The following is a 14,699-nucleotide window of genomic DNA, read 5'->3' as shown; positions in this document are numbered from 1 at the left end:
CCAGACTCCTCCACATGACTATGGTCTAGCTCATACCTATATTTCCAGCCTTATCTCCCTGTTTTCTCCTCAGCACCTAGAGTAGAATCAGGCATACGAATGCATGTTAAGTTTAAAAAATGAGAGACAATAATAATAAGTGGTTGAAGAGATTGTGTGAATTTCATGAGTCTCCATTTCCTCATAAAGTAAAGTAGGATTAATAACCCGCTTTGTAAAAGTATATCAAATGAGATTATACTTTTAAAAATTATTGGAAGGTAAAACACCAAAGAATATCAGTTGTTGTTATTAATAAAAGTAATGATGACTATGAATCTTGGAACTGCTAATTCTGTTGGCTTGGGTTCTTCCACAGCAGCTGCTCTGCTAATCCCCCAGCTTTGGAGCATTCCCATGGTCCTCACACTGTGCTCCGTTTCTCGCCTGTACAGCCCCACTGGAGAAAACTTCATTAACAAACTGATTTGCTCTACTGTCAACTTATGATCTCCATCCGCATCTGGGTTTTCAGTGCTACTCAGCACCAATCTTTCATTGGTTCCTTTCCCATACCAAATAGCAGCTGTTAAAACATTCACTATCCTTCCCAGTAGGATGAACAAGTGTAGAGATCTAATATATAACATGGAGACTAATGTTAATGAAATCACTTTGTATAGTTTTTTTTCCATTAAATTTGTGGATTTTAGCTGTTCTAGTCACCAAAAAATTAACTAAATAAGATGTTAATCTGTTTCACTATAATAACTATTTTGCTATATATATGTACTCCATAAGATCATGTTGTAAACCTCAAATATACACAATAAAATGTATGATTTAAAAAGTCTCTTGGCCTTTTTTTGTGTTTCAAGTCTAGACCACAGCAGTGTTGTTCAGTTGTCTTTTCTCCTTCCTTATTTCCCTCTGCCCTCCCCACAGCCCTAGATTCCAGTTTCTTCCTTACATAACAAAATTTGCCTTTTCTTTGCAGCTCTGCTATCCTATGCCCCAACAGTATCAATCTTCTGTCCCAGGTAAGGAAATGTTTTTCACTGTATTTAATCATCAGGATGAATCATTTATCCATCCTTGGCCTGCGTGGCAGCTTTATGCTATAGTTAAAAATCCCCATGAGTAGGGCTATGGGTTTAGAAACAGAAAATAAGGGGGGAAAAGAAAGGACTTCTTTAAAGTCTTTAATACTGCATATACACTTCCTTTACTCTGTATTATAGACTGAGAAATTCTAAGTGTGTTTTGGTGAACAAGAGAGGCTTGGTCACCATCTTCATGATGCTACAACCAATGAACGTTATTTTTTTAATCGAATCAAAAGTTGCCTTGGATATCACAGAAAGAGAAGTACAAAGTACCATGGGAACATGGGAGAGAAAAACGATCAAGGATTTAAAGGAAAACAAATAGCGAGAACAGAAATGGAAGATGTTCCAAAGAATTGAAGTGAACTTTCAGAGATGCAAATTATAGTAGTTAAAATGAAAATTTTACTAAATTAAAAATTTAGTAATTTCAGCAAACTGAAGACAACAGAATCAGTTTCAACAAAATTTGAGCAATAGAAATTATTTAAGAGTAGGGACAGAGAGAAGACTGAAAAATAACAGCCTTGGTGATTGGTGGGACCAATCAAGCCATCTGATTGGTATGCAATTGGAGCTCCAGAAAGAAAAGGAGAAACAAAAATATTAATATTCATTTTTCCCAAAATTTGATGAAATATACAAACCTGTATATCTAAGATCAATGAAACTTAATCTGAATAAGCACAAAGAAAAAAATACCAAAGTATATCACAATCAAATTGTTGAAAAGCAAAAATAAAGAGAAAAATCACAAAAGTAGATGAATGGAGAATGCTGATAAAAAATAAGAAACAGGGCTGGGGATGTGGCTCAAGCGGTAAGGTGCTTGCCTGGCATGTGTGGGGCGCTGGGTTCGATCCTCAGCACCACATAAAAATAAAATACAGATGTTGTGTCCACCGAAAACTGAAAAATAAATACTAAAATAATTCTCTCTTTTCTATCTTTAAAAAAATTTTAAAAAAAATAAAAAATAAGAAACACATACATTTTAAAACCAAAGCTAGTCAAGCAAAAAAACAAGGAAACATTGTTAACATGCTAAAAGAAAAATACACAACCATACACTCATATTTATGTAGCCAGCAAGAATATTCTTTAAATATGAAGGCCAAACCTTCCACCACTATACATGTGGGACAAGAAATATTAAAGAAATTTCCCCAGGAAAATAAAATTATATAAAATGGACACATAGACCTACAAAAAGAAAGAACAGAATCAGAAATGATTAATATGTTACTTATGTATGAACCACATTATCTCCTTTTAACTTTCTTTAAAAGAGAATGTCTATTCAAAGCAATATCTTATGGCATTTATAACATGTAGAAGGAACAGTTATGACAGTAGAACAAAAGATGAGAGAGATCAATTAAATATACTCATGCAAGTTACTTATACATGAGGTGATAGGTTATCATTATTTCTGAGGGTGGACTGTGAAAATTAAAGATGAATATTCTAAATCTTTGGCAATGACTAAAAATGTCCAATGAGATATGATTAATAATTCAATCGAAGGTAAATTAGAATACTATAAAATACTCAGTTAATATAAAAGAAGATAGGAAAAGAGAAAAAGGAAGACAAAAAACAAATTTCCTCAACCAAAAACAAATTATTTAGTAGATGTAAACCCAACCATACACAAAGAAAAATACTGCATACCTCACATAAATGGAATCTTAAAAGTAAAAAACACAGAAATGATACAATAGTGATCAGTGGGGGAGGGTGGGAGGAAAAAGGGGAAATGCAAGTCAAAGGGCATAAGTTGCAGTTACCTAGGATGAACACACCTATGAAGACTATAGTTGATAATATTGCTGCCTACTGGAAAGTCGGTAAATTTGAGGTACACTTACTAGACAAAGGAAAGGTAATGAGATGATGACCATGTTATTTGGTTTAGCTATAGTCATTTCACTAGGTATATCAAATTATCATGTTATTAAACCTTAAGTAAAATAATAGTAATTACCAAAAAAATTTCTCTAAAATGAGTATACATGAAATATAAACATTATGAACGATTCACTTGAAAGACAGAGATTGTATGAATACATGAAAAAGCATGACCTAATTATCAGCTAACTATAAGAAACCCAATTCAAATATGACACAAAATATTTTAAAGCAAAATAGAAAAATATGTTCCATTTAAAAATTGATCCTAAGAAGCTAGACCAGCTACAAAGTAGACTTCAGTTCAAAAAATATTAAGGATAAAATGGGACATTTTATAATGACAAAGGGGTCACAATTCATCAAAAAAGATAGCAATCATGAATATGGGGTAACTCACTAACAGAACTTCAAAATACATGATCAAACACTGGCAGAACTAAAGGATAAATACACAATAATTATAGATATAACTATTCTTAGTAATCTAAAGTGGACAGAAAGTCAGTACAGAAAAATAAAACATTAAGATTATAAAACAAGGTGATCTAAATGACAATTATAGAACATTCCATGCAGTAAGAATGGAATATAAATGAAACATACAACAGAACAGAAAACATTTTGGTACCTGAAACAAATCTCAAGATATTTAAAGAGACTGAAATTATTCTACAGATCCATTTACATTGGGTTGATTTTAAAGTCTTTTAAAAAGATATCTAGGAAATTCATAATATATTTAGAAATTAAATAATACCATTCAAAATAACCCATGAGTTAAAAAATAAATTCAGAGTCAGAAAACACCTGGTATGGTGGTATACATCTGTAACCCCAGTGGCTTGGGAGGCTGAGACAGGAGGATCTTGAGTTCAAAGCCAGCCTCAGCAACTTAGTGAGGCCCTAAGCAACTCAGTGAGACCCTGGCTCTAAATAAAATACAAAATAGGGCTGGAGATGTGACTCAGTGGTCAAGTGCCACTGAGTTCAATCTTCAGTACCAAAAAAAAAAAAAAGAAGAAGAAAGAAAAAAAAAGAAAGATAATAGTCTAAACTGAATGAAAGTATAAAATATATTAAAAATGTTGAAATGCAGCTAGATCAATGTTTCAAATGAAATCTATGCCTTTACATACTTACATTAAAAGGGAAAATTTATCCAAACTAGGAAAACTAAGTTCTATCCCAATGAGATAGAAAATCAAGAGCAAAATGAACCAAGGTAAGTAAAATGATTGGGACACTAAATAACAAAAAACACTAAGCAGGAAATAAATGTATATTAATTAAATAAAAATGTGGGTTTTGGAAAAGATTGATCAAAATATCAAATTTTTAGTTAAAACTCAGTGAATATGAGGACAAATTGCTAATATTAGGAATTAAAGAGAAAATATCACTACAGCTACTTCAGGAATTGAAAAGATATTGAGAGAATATCATTGAAATTTTCATGTAAATAAATGTAATAAATTAGATAAAATAGAATAAATTTCTTGAAATATAGAAAATTTGAATTCACTTATAGCTGAATAAATTGAATTCATAATTTAAAACCCTCCCCCTGTCACTCCAAAAGAGTCTAACACCAGGCCAGATGACTTCATTGATAAATTCTACCAATCATAAATTATTACAAAATATATAAGAAAAATCTCCAAATAATATTCCCAAGAGTAACATGTAGCAGGCCAATATTATTCTAATTTAATACAAGTCAATATTATCAAGAAAAATATTTTCATAGTAATATCTCAGACATGTAGATACAAAATTCAACAAATTGGCAAATACAATCAAGCAATATATTAAATATGATAATAAGTAGGATTCATGTCATAAAGGTGGCATTAGTTTAACATTTAAAAAATAATTAATGTAATTAACCATGATCACTGGAGAAAAAAATTAATAAAGAACAGAAAAAGCAAACTTGTTTTTTTTTAAAAAAAGCACCTACAAAACTAGTCCTACAGATTAACATTATGAGTTCTACCTCTCATACTTAATGGCCACAATAGTTATATCTATAACTATTTCTTGAAAGATTGGAAAAGAATGTCTATTCTCACTATTTTTATTTAATGCAACATTGTACAGGAGATATAACCAATATAATGAAGCAAAAGAAAGGGAGGGAGGGAAGGAAACAAAAAGGCAGAAAACAATTCTATTTTTCAGATGACAGGACATACATTTGCATAGAAAGTTCTAAAAAAATCTGTGCAAACAATAATAAATAGAAGTAAAGTAAGAGGTGAGTAAGGATACATAATTCAAAGTTAATCAGAAATATATCATTTTTCTATATGCCAGCAATTAATGTTAGGAATAATTTTTAAATACCTTGTATAATAACATCAATAAGCTTTAAAAATTGTTGAGTCAAAATATAACAATATGTGCAAGACATCTACAAAATGAAAGTGATAAAAGTGTTGAAAGAAGTTAATGAAGATCTAAATAAATAGGGAGATATAATACCATCTTTATGAATTTGAAGCCCGAACATCATTAAGATATTACTAAGAAAGACAGGAGAATGAATCTGAAATAATTTTCCTTTGTTCTTATATGAACACAGCATAGTGAATCCCACCATCGTGAACATCCAAAACTATGAGTCCTAATTAGAATAAGATATATCCCGTGCTTTTATAATTATATCAAAATGAAATTATACTGTCATATATAACTAAAAAGAACCAATAAAATAAAATAAAAAGATCAATTCTCCATGAAACATTTTGTAAGTGCTGAAGTGCTACTACCCGATTTCATTACATTACAAAGCTATAGCAGGAAGACAAAGTCGGTTTGTTGTATATCAGTGAAACAGAACAAACTTCAAAAAAAAGACCCACACATATATGGTCAATTGATTTCCAATGAGAAATGAGTAGTTTTTTCACTGAAAATGCAGTAACACCTGGACATTTATTGGGGCAAGAAAGAACTTCAACCTCAAAGCTGTACTATTAACAACAAAAGACTAACTCAAAGTGGCTCACAGGACTAAACAAAAGACATAGAACTATAAAACTTCTGAAAGAAGTTTAGGAGAAAACCTTTGTAAATTTTAGAAGTTAAAGATATCTTAGATGAAACAAAGTCATGAAACCATAAATTAAAATTTGATAAATTTGACTTCATCAAAATTAAAATATTCTGCCCTTTGAAAGACATCAGTAGGAAAATGAAAAAGCAAGTCAGAGTACGAGAACACATTTGCAATGTAGATACCTGATGTACAACTTGTATTTAAAATACATTAAAAAATTAGACTTCAAGGCCAACATCATTCTAAATGGAGAAAAATTGAAGGCATTCCCTCTAAAAACTAGAACAAGACAGGAATGCCCTCTTTTACCACTTCTATTTAACATAGTTCTTGAAACACTGACTAGAGCAATTAGACAAAAGGAATCAAAGGGATACACTTAGGAAAAGAAGAACTCAAACTGGCACTATTTGCTGATGATATGATTCTATACCTGAAAGACCCTAAAAGTTCCACCAGAAAACTCCTAGAACTAGTAAATGAATTCAGCAAAGTAGCAGAATATAGAATCAACACCCATAAATCAAAGGCATTTCTGTATATCAGTGACAAATCCTCAGAAAGGGAAATGAGGAAAACTACCCCATTCTCAATAGCCTCAAAAAAAAAGTAAAATACTTGGGAATCAACTTAACAAAAGAGGTGAAAGATCTATATAATGAAAATTACAGAACCCTTAAGAAAGAAATCAAAGAAGACCTTAGAAGATGGAAAGATCTATCTTTCTCTAGGATAGTCAGAATTAATATTATCAAAATGACCATACTTCCAAAAGCACTATATAGATTTAATGCAATTCCAATCAAAATTCCAATGACATTCCTCATAGAAATAGAAAAAGCAATCATGAAATTCATCTGGAAAAATAAGAGACCTAGAATAACTAAAGCATTCCTTAGCAGGAAGAGTGACGCAGATGGCATCACTATACCAGACCTTAAACTCTACTACCGAGCAATAGTAACAAAAACAGCATGGTATTGACACCAAAGCAGACTGGTAGACTAATGGAACAGAATAGAGGACACAGAGACTAACCCACAAAACTACAATTATCTTATATTAGACAAAGGTGCCAAGAACATGCATTGGAGAAAAGATAGCCTCTTCAACAAATGGTGCTGGGAATACTGGAAATACATATGCAACAAAATGAAATGAAACCCCTATCTCTCACCGTGCACAATACTCAACTCAAAATGGATAAAGGACTTAGGAATACAACTAGAGACCCTGCATCTAACAGAAGAAAAAGTAGGCCCTAATCTCCATCATGTGGGATTAGGCCCCAACTTCCTTAATAAGACTCCTGTGGCCCAAGAATTAAAATCAAGAATCAGGGCTGGGGATGTGGCTCAAGTGGTGGCGCGCTCGCCTGGCATGCGTGTGGCCCGGGTTCGATCCTCAGCACCACATACCAACAAAGATGTTGTGTCCGCCGAGAACTAAAAAATAAATATTAAAAATTCTCTCTCTCTCTCCTCTCTCACTCTCTCTTTTAAAAAAAATAAATAAAATAAAATAAAATCAAGAATCAATAAATGGGATGGACTCAAACTAAAAAGCTTCTTCGCAGCAAAACAAACAATCTGTCAGGTGAATACAGAGCCTGCATCTTGGGAGCAAATCTTTACCTCTCACACATAAAATAGAGCACTAATCACTAGGGTATATAAAGAACTCAAAAAGCTAAACACCAAAAAAACAAATAACCCAATCAATAAATGGGCCAAGGACCTGAACAGACACTTCTTAGAAGATGATGTACAATCAATCAACAAATACATGAAAAAACATTCATCAACACTAGCAATTAGAGAAATGCAAATCAAAACCACTCTAAGATTTCATCTCACTCCAGTCAGAATGGCAGCAATTACCATACAAACAACCATAAGTGTTGGTGAGGATGTGTGGGAAAAGGTACATTCATACACTGCTGGTGGGACTGCAAATTGGTGCAACCAATATGGAAGGCAGTATGGAGATTTCTTGGAAAATTTGAAATGGAACCACCATTTGACCCAGCTGTCCCTCTCCTCAGTCTATACCCAAAGGACTTAAAAACAGCATACTACAGGGACACAGCCACATCAATGTTTATGCAGCACAATTCACTATAGCTAAACTGTGGAACCAACCTAGATGCCCTTCAATAGATGAATGGATTAAAAAATGTGGCATATATTCACAATGAAATATTACTCAGCAATAAGAGAATAAAATCATGGCATTTGCAGGAAAATGGATGGAGTTAGAGAAGATTATTCTAAGTGAAGTTAGCCAATCCCAAAAAAAAACAAATGCCAAATGTTTTCTCTGATATAAGGAGGCCGATTCATAGTGGGGTAGGGAGAGGGAGCATGGGAGGAGTAGACAAACTCTAGATGGGGCAGAGGGGTGGGGGGGAAGGGAGGAGATATGGGGTAATTAATGATGGTGAAATGTGATGATCATTACTATCCAAAGTACATGTATGAAGACATGAATTGGTGTGAATATACTATGCATACAACCAGAGATATGAAAAATTGTGCTTTATATATGTAATAAGGATTGTAATGCATTCCACTGTCATATATAAATTTTAAAAATTATATTAAAACATTTAGACTTCAAATTTATAACAAGTCAATAACCACATGAAAGATGCTTAAACTTAATTGTTTCTCAGAGAAATTAAATTAAAATATGATGAGATACCATACTATACACCCTCAGGAATGGCTAAAATTCATCAGATCAACATTATCAAGATGTGGCAAAAGCAACTGAAATTTATGCACACTGTTGGTAAAAATATGAATGGTACAACCACTTTGTAAACTATTCTGACAGTTCTTCAAAAGCAAAATACACATGCCAGTGTACAGTGGTGCATGCCTGTAATTCCAGTTGCTCTGGAGACTCACACAGGAGGATCACAAGTTTGAGACCAGCCTCAGCAACTTAGTGAGGACTGATCTCAAAATAAAAAATAAATAAATAAAAAGGGTTGGGAATGTGGCTTAATGGTTAAGTGCCCCCTGGGTTTAATCCCTTGTCTAAAAAAAAAAAAAGAAGCAAAATACACACAACATACAAGCCAGTAACTTCACTGCTGGGTTTGGACCCAAGAGAAATGGAAATTTTTGTCCACACAAAGGCTTGTACCCAAATGTTATGACAGCTTTATTCATAATAGCCAACTACTTTGAAAAAGAAATGTAATTGTTTAAGTGATAGGAGAGCTTAAAGTAAAAACAAATTGGCACAACACTCAAATGTTTTCACTTATTAGGGAAATGGCAATTTGTAAAACCAAATTGGGGTATGGTAGGGAAGGTTGTACAACAATAGGACTGCACATAATGCCACTCAACTATGCACCGAAAGTTGTAAAATTGTTTAATTTTATGTTATATATACTTTGTCATGAATTTATCCTCTGGGGGAGGGACAAAAAAATCTAGATTGCTTTATACTAACAGCATTCATAGAGACAAGAATGAACAGAGACAGCATAAGGCAATGATGTTGAGGAAAACAAGCACGGTTTTAGGAATTAAAATTCTTTTAAGTTCATCTCATAGAAGTTGAAAATAGAACAGCATTTACCAGAGGCTGAGGGTCAGGGAGGCATGGGAACAGGTTGACCAATGGATACTGGGTTATAGTTAGAGAGGAGGAAAAATTCTGATGTGCTATTGCACAATAGGTGAACTGTAGGTGACAATGATGTACTTTACATTTCAAACCACCTATAAAAAAGGATTTGGGAAGTTTTCACCATAATGAAATGATAAATGCCTGAGTAGATATGTTTAATATGATTTAAATATTATGTGATGTACACATGTATCAAAACATAACGTGGCATTCCAAGAATAGGTGTACTTTTTGTATTCTTATGTATCAGCTAAGAATAAAAATTTTTAAAACTCATATAGCTAACAAAAAATACCTCAGGCATATAGAATTTCTCAGCCACAAGTGTCCATTCCTCCTCTTTGTACTTTGACACACTCGGTAAACACTAATAGAGTTTCAACGGAAGAATATCATCCCTGGTCATTCTATTCCAACCCCTCCCAAGACAGGTCTCCCTCTCATTCTGGGATGCATTAAATAGATGCTCTACTGTCTCTTTAATGTCAGTGGGTTCTGCCCTAATGCCTGTTAAGAAGGACAATTCCCTAACAGATTCTCAATTATTCCTCTGCTGGGTTTTAAATCCTTCCCCACTTACTTGCAGTCAATTTACGGTTCTGTCCTGATGTCTTGTGGCTGCACACCCTAAGAGTTCTTGTCTACCCACTGGTTCATATTCCTTTCCTTCACTGAATATGTCTGAAACATTTTCACCAACCAGTTTCTCAGTTTGGAGATATTTTTGTTCCAATTATTTGAAAAACAAAATTACTTTGATCTAATCTCATCAGCAGCCAGGTATCCTCGTTAATGGACCCACCACCTGGAGCATTTCTCTATACCTTCCCTCACTGATCAAGAAAATTTCTTTTCCATTTCTCTTTTTGCTAAAAAGTAAGCTTAATAGTGGTGTCAACATAGAACTGATACGAGACTTACATTAGACAATATAGGCAAAGCATTCAGACACTGCCTGGCATCTTGTAAGCACTATATATGTGCTAATAAATAGTATTACTTGGGATCCTCTTAACATAGGAAAGAGCAACACTTCCCACTCTATTGTCAATGTATATCTATTATATTGACTAATCTTCATAGTTGTTTCCTCTCCTAGGGTTGTCCATATCTCAGTCACCATCCCAGTGTCTCTCAAATAATTCCCTGAAAAGTTACCTGAATAAAAATTCTTTTTTCTCACAGAATTATTGGATGGTTAAAGAATATAGACATATCCAGCCTTAACACTGCTTATCTGCATGACCTTAGACAAATTATGCTGCCACTCAAGTTTCAGATGCTACATCTACCAAGTGGAGAATATGAAATGCTTTGTACTAGGACTTCTCATTAGATCAAGAATATAGGTAGGAATGGGAAAGAGGGAACAAAACAATGATATGCAGGAAAGTATTCCAGCTCAAGACACCTGCAGAACCACTTATCCACTGAAAGGTCAGATGCTCTCCATCTATTGACCCCATTGCTATATTCTACAAACAAAAAACAAAAAAAATTATGTTTGCACAATCCCATCAAGCTTGAGCTAGACCTTTCAATGACTCATGGAACATTACTTCCATTGCAAAAGGAATATATTCCAATAGAGGATGGTTGTTCACTTAACTGAGATAGAGAAGGGACCCAAGCTTCAAATCTCTTCTAATACCAAGAGACCAGAACTCAGTGAAATTCCTTCATGGAAGACTATAACTTAGTAGAATCAAAACATATTTCAAGGTCCTTATTTTGAGAGGTGCAGTGTTCAATCAATCCTTGAAATATCAGGTAATGTTTGGGGCCTTTTGTTCAGATTGTGGCATAACTCAACAGACCCATGATTGCCTTTGTGCTGAAGCTCCTTCTCAGCCACAGAGAACAGGCAGGGACTATGTATGACCCTGCCCAATATCTAGTTGGATTTCATGATGAGAGAAATGAGTTAGGAAAGCTAAATATGAGATCCATTTCAGGTTCTGTATTAATGGAGGAGATCATAAGGTTTAGACTTGTTTTAGAAGTAGATCAGTATAAATGCTGTTCTAATTATTTAAGGATTTTCTACTGCTCCTCTTTCCTGAACATCTTAGGGAAAGGTTTGGCATAACCTACTTCTTTTCTAAAGTTGAATTTGTTAAGAAGAATTTGCACTGAGATACTTCTATCATTATGACTTCCTCTTTACTCTTCCTCAGGAAAATTGTTCACCAAACTCAGAAGCTACGTGAGCAAACAATCATGACTTCAAAATTGTAGATGTCTATTTCATGGAAGTTGAATTATTCTGACTAAAATAATTCTGTTCAGAACTGCACTAAGGGCTGTCCAGACAGCACTCTGAAAGATGTTTAACATGCACTTTGGGGGAGCTTCCTGGAGCTGTGATACATGACATTGTCCTTTCCCACAAAGTAAACTTGTAAAATGAGAGAAGGTATGAAATTATTTTCTATGCCCAAGAGAAAAAAAATCACCTCTTCCATTGGACAAAAGCTTCCCCTGGCATAGGTCCCATGTATAAGAACAGAAGAAAAAAAAAGTTTTGAAGATTTAAAGTGAATTAAAAACATACTGCAAAAATATGTTTTAAAAATTCCCTTAACTTGGATCATTAATAAGTTTAAACAAAGCCTGTTGTTTAAATCAAAGAAGAGAAAAACTGCTGATGATGCACTGGAGAAACCGGAGAGCTGCTAAGATATCGATGTTTCCAAATCACGACTGAGCCCCCAGCTGAAGTGCTTGGGGAAAGCAAGTTCTGCAGTTTGTTTCCTTTTACTGGAGACAAAATTTTTGACTCCAGACTAGATTTTTTTAAACAAATTTAAAAAGATGTTGGTCTGTAATCAGGCCAAAGCAGGCTCAGCTACTCTCACAGGAGTTTGAGACAGACCTGGGGCAAGTATCAGAGAGGCAGCTCCTGCACATCTGTACAAGGACTTTCCCTCAAGTTCCATAGACAACATTGAAAAATGTGTTTATTTATAATTAAAGACAAGAACTGTAAGCAGAAATGATTCAGGAAGTAACCTGGAGAGTCCCTGAGAAGGTCTTCATGAGACAACTTTGAGGATTCCTAAGTGAAGACCCATAAGATGCCTGAGAGACCTCCTTCCTGGGGACACTCAGGGAGAACATCCTTGAATAAAAATAGCAGGTGACAATTAAGAGTAAGTCAATGCATGTATTGTCCATAGTTCCTGGTTTGACAAAGAGAAAAATTTGTCTAGAGGTAAGGTTAGCCCATCTATTGAAGTAATCCAATTGAAGAAGAGAAAATGTACACACGCCAGCAAGGATGGACCCTCTTCACATCACCCCTCAAACCACTGATGGAGTTTGTAGCAGAAGAGTATTCCTTGGAAGGGATAATCCAAATTCAGAGTCACGGAATCACAAGCTGTGAGATGAGAATTCAAAAGCTCAAGAATTAAGACACAGGGGAAAGAGGATCAGCTATCTTCATGTCACATTCTCTGAATTATTGCTTAGGGTAATTTGGATTTCAATATAATTTTATGCCAATCTTGAGATATAGTGGTATATTAGGAAACAAATTTTATTCCAATTTCTCAGGTACCAAAACTGGACAATTTTACCATTCTTATTCTGGATTTTCATGGTAGAAAAAAGTAGACATGGATGGTATTTTTATTTTAATAAAGAGCTCTCTTTTATTTAAAATGTACTGGTTTTCCAGAATGGAGGTTCTCAAATTGTAATGTGTTATGATTAGGATCAGAAAAGTGCCCCCAAAAGCTCTTGTGTTGAAAGCATGGTCCTCCAAGGGAGCAAGGTTTAGAAGTAAGGATTGAAGCAATAATTGGACAGGAGGGCTGTAATCTCATTAGTGGGTTAATCAGTTTGATAAATTAGTAATTTGAATGAACTACTGGGTGGTAACTCTATAGAGGCAGAGTGTGGCTGGAGGAAATGGGTCAGTGGGGGTGTGGCCTTGGACTATATCCATCCCTGGTCCTTTTCTGTCTCTTTTCTTCCTAGCTATCATGAGCTATGCAGCTTCCCTCCATTAAATATTTCTGTCTTGGAGCATCATAAAATCATGAGCCAAAATAAACTTTCTTTTCTCCAAGTTGTTCTTGTCAGATATTTTGGTAACAGTGACAAAAAAGAAAAAACATAATATGACTCAGATTCATTTGTGGATTTTGTTTGTTTGTTTGTTTTAGATTTACATTCCCCAATGTATTATTATCTGGATGAAAGTACAAGAAGGTGAATTTGAAGAGAAATGGGGGATTTCTATGGATTGAACACAGGGGCACTTTACCAATGAGCTACATTCCCAGTCCTTTCTATTTTTTATTTTGGAACAAGTTCTCACCAAGTTGCTCAGGGTGGCACAGAACTTGTGATCGTCCTGCCTTAGCTTCCTGACTAAAAAATATTACTCGTCAGAAGAATATACAAGTGATTCTAATGTAGGCTGTTGGAAGCCACACTTTGAGAAACATAACAGTTTATGTATTCCGTATGCACATCATCCCTAATTGGACTTGGAATAGGTATAACATCTTCCTGGACATGGTACCATTAAAGTTATTTCAGTTTCTAGAGGACTGTGTCTTGCTACTGTATTTTGACCAGAAAACATCACAGATTGTACTACAGAAGTAATTAGAACTGTACTTGACCATGGAGACTGAAAACAATTAGATTCAGAACAAAATAAGATACAGCATGTTTGCTTTCCAATATCTATCCTATTAAATGTATGATCCAAAGATATAATCAAATGCTTAAAGGATGATTGACAACTAAATCATTTAGGTACCCCCAAGCAATGTTATTACCTGCACTCATGACTTCCAGCTCCTTCTTTATTGTTCAGGAGGCTAGCTGTTGGATTAACCCTAAATACCTGCATGAAACAACCTACCTCTGCCTGTCTCTCAGAGCTATTATCTTAGCTGTTATCTCCCCTCATACTCTGTACATGTACCAAACCTCATTATACAAATTAGTTTCCCTGTCAGTCAAGCATCCCT

Source organism: Spermophilus citellus, assembly GCF_964194105.1.
Source record: "Spermophilus citellus genome assembly, chromosome: 4".
NCBI classification, from domain to species: Eukaryota; Metazoa; Chordata; class Mammalia; order Rodentia; family Sciuridae; genus Spermophilus; species Spermophilus citellus.
This window is presented reverse-complemented; position numbering follows the sequence as displayed.